This window comes from Lupinus angustifolius, chromosome LG03 (genome assembly GCF_001865875.1).
Source record: "Lupinus angustifolius cultivar Tanjil chromosome LG03, LupAngTanjil_v1.0, whole genome shotgun sequence".
Classification (NCBI taxonomy): domain Eukaryota; kingdom Viridiplantae; phylum Streptophyta; class Magnoliopsida; order Fabales; family Fabaceae; genus Lupinus; species Lupinus angustifolius.
The window spans coordinates 13,624,514-13,628,251 of record NC_032011.1 but is presented as its reverse complement, the minus strand read 5'-3'; the positions used below and the strand labels follow the sequence as shown (position 1 = coordinate 13,628,251).

Sequence of the window (3,738 nt, the reverse complement as noted above, 5' to 3'; positions counted from 1 at the left end):
TAGTTTCGATGCATTTATGAAGAACTCTATCTAGACTATCCAAACATGCATAAAATGAAGATCTATAAACTGCGAAATCATCCATAAATACCTCTATGAAAATCTCTAAAAAATCACTGAAAATGCTCACCATACACTGCTGGAATGTACCAGGGGCGTCGCATAGGCCAAAAGGTATCCTCCTATAAGCAAAACTGCCAAAGGGGCATGTGAATTTGGTCTTCTCTTGACCCTTAGGAGCAATATGGATCTAGAAGTACCCAGAAAAACCATCAAGAAAACAGTAATGAGATTTACCTGCTAAGCGCTCAAGCATATGATAAATAAATGGCAAAGGAAAGTGATCCTTTCTTGTTACTTGATTAAGCCTCATATAATCAATGCAGACTCTCCAACTGTTCTGCACTATCGTAGGAATCAACTCATCTCTTTCATTCCTCACCACTGTAATTCATGTCTTCTTTTGAACCACCTGAATTGGGCTCACCCAATAACTATCAGAAATGAGAAATATAATCCCAGCTTGTAAAAGCTTTATGACCTCTTTCTTCACAACCTCAAGGATGACTAAGTTTGAGTCTCCTTTGTGGTTGTCTCACTGGTTTAGCTCCATCTTCCAAGAGTATCCTATGGGTGCACATAAATGGGCTAATACTAGGAATATCAGCTAAGGTCCAACCAATTGCCTTCTTATGCTTCTTCAGCACTTGCAACAACCTCTCCTCTTGATCAACATCAAGGGATGTGGAAACAATAACAGGAAGCCTCTCATCATCCTCTAAGTTAACATACTTGAGGTTTTCAGGCAAAGGTTTAAGCTCCAATACAGGTGCCTGCAAAACAGATGGAACCAAAGTAGCTCTACAACTTGCACCTGAACAAGTAAATCAGATTACTGTATGATGTCTGTAGAAATAGGGTTAGTGCAATCTGATTCTACAACATTTTTAATCAACAGAAATATGCAAAAACTCATCAATACAAGAATTACACATTTCAGAATCAGTGCATGTATGACAAGTGTATGAGTCTATCAATGACATAAAATCAAAATCATTAAGAAAATCAGAGATATGCTCATTAGTTAATTCATCAAGTAAATCAAAATGAAAGACAGAATGGTCCTCAGATGGATGCTTCATAGCAACAAAATATTAAACCAGACCACAATATCACCAAACTCCATAGATAATGTTCCAGCATGGACATCTATCTTGGTTCGGGCTGCTCTAAATAATGGCCTCCCCAAAATGATAGAAATTGTGTTAAGGGAGGATCTCTCTTCCATATCGAGAATATAAAAATCAATAGGAAAAATAAGTTCACCAACCCGAACCAAGACATCTTCTATCAAACCAGCAAAGTAGGCAGTACTCCTGTTTGCTAATTGAATCACTACCCCAGTGGGTTGCATAGGTCCAAGTGAAAGAGACATAAAAACATACATAGGCATAACTTTAATTGAAGCTCCTAGATCTAGCATGGTATTCTCAAAAATTTTATTACCTATGATGCAAGATACAACAAATGTACCTGGGTCCTTACACTTTTACATATCTTGGAATTTGCTTGATTGCATCAAGTAAAGGTATGTTCACTTCTACCTTCGCCAAAGCTGATCCTCTCATTACCTTTGAGCCTCCTCTTGTGAGTGCATAACTCCTTTAGAAATTGTGCATATCTTGGAATTTGTTTTATTGCATCAAGTAAAGGTATGTTCACCCCTACCTTTCTAAATGTGTCCAAGATCTCCTGGTCTACCTCTTCCATCTTCTTACTTTGAATGGCTCTTGGAGGAAATGGAAGAGGAATAGAAGATGGTTATGTAGCACTTGTAGAAGGTTCACTAGCAAGAGTTTGTTCACTAGTCTTCTCAGTCTCTTGTAAAACCGGTTGATTCATTTTTGATGCAGCTAGATCAAATTCAATCTGTTTGCCTTACCTTAGAGTGATGACACTCACATTCTTCGGGTTGACCATAGTTTGGGAAGGCAACTTATCAGAATTCTGATAGTGCAATGTGTTTAATGAAGTAGCCATTTGTCCCATCTGGGTGGTCAAATTCTGAAATGGAGGACTCTTTCTCTAAATGGAAGCTCTGGTCTCTTGCTGGAATTGCATATTCTGCAATGTCATTTGCCTCACTAATTCTTCTAATGAAGGTTCACTAGATGTAGGAACATGATTACTATCACTTGTTGTTGCCTCTACTATTAGATTGGAGGATGCACATATGGTCTATTTTGTGTAGCATTATTATCCTGAAATGGTGGCTCTGGATGAGATTGTGAAGGATCAGACCATCTAAGATTCGGGTGATTCCTCCAACCAGGGTTGTATCTGCTTGATGAAGGATCATAATTCTGTTGTTGTTGTTGAGGAGGTATGTTGTTGTAAATATTTGCCCATAGGCCTTAGGATGGTCACCAGTTTTAGGCTCCAAGAGAGAAGGACAAACATTAGTATAATGGTCAGTTGCGGTGCAAATGCCACAAACTCGTGCTGCAAGTGGAGGATTTTGCTGATTCATGGCAAGTTGAATGACCAAGGTAGCAAGGGAGTAAATTTTTTTCTCAAGTTTATCTTGTCTCACCAAATCTGTCCCAACATCATGGACACCTCTGACCATTATAGTATCACTACTTCTTGTACTGAACTGTTGAGAGTTGGAAGACATCTTTTCAATCAAACCTCTAGCCTCAAAATTGGTCTTATCTCCAAGTGCACCACCACTAGCAGCATTAATGATATTCCTCTCCATGTTGTTCAGACCCTCATCAAAATATTGCAGGAGGAGTTGTTTAGAGATCTGATGATGGGGATAGCTTGCACATAGTCTCTTGAATATCTCCCAATATTCATATAAACCTTCTGCATGTAGTTGTCTGATTCCAGAAATATCTTTTCTGATTGTAGTGGTCTTGGAGGCAGGAAAGAATTTTTCAAGGAAGATTCTCTTAAGTTCATCCCAACTAGTAATAGAACCAGGGGCCAAGTAATATAGCCAATCTTTTGAAGCGCCCTCAAGTGAATGAGGGAATGCCTTCAAACATATGTGATCCTCTTGGAAATCACGAGGCTTCATGGTGGAACATACAATGTGGAACTTCTTAAGATGTTTATAAGGATATTCACCTGCAAGTCCATGAAACTTAGGCAACAAATGTGGAATCAGGTGCAGCCAACTCTCTTAATGTTCTCTCACGTGGGATTGGAGGTGGTTCAGCCATATTTTCAGAGTATGCAACAAAATGCACAGAAATAGCAGAATGCACAGAAACAGCTGAATCAATATCACTATCAGATAAATTAACACTAAGATGAAAATAATCACTATCTAAATTTAAATTCCTAACTTGTCTAACAAAACTATGAAATGTTCTATCAATTTCAGGATTTATTTGATGCAAAGAGTTAGGATTTGCCCTAGTCATACACTAAATGCAGCAGTAAGAACCATGTAGCAGTAAGTAAAATACATGTTAAATTTCAGTGATCAACCAGAACTTTGCATGAATAAAATCCTAATACCATAGGAAACATCCACAAAATTTTTTAGAACAAAACTCAAAGCCTAACTAATTTAATTAAATGCAACAAAATCAAAACAATTGAAAAAATAAATTTGTAAAATAAAAAAAAAAATAGTAAACAGACTCTTTTTGGATTTTCAGGGTGGGTTCTACAGATGCAGTCCAATTCTGATTAACGGTTCCAAAGTTATACCCAAAATAGAAA

General features: G+C 37.6%; 1 pseudogene; it reads right to left on the bottom strand.

The window, feature by feature from the left end:
- Positions 1,050 to 3,460, bottom strand: LOC109342346 (annotated as a pseudogene).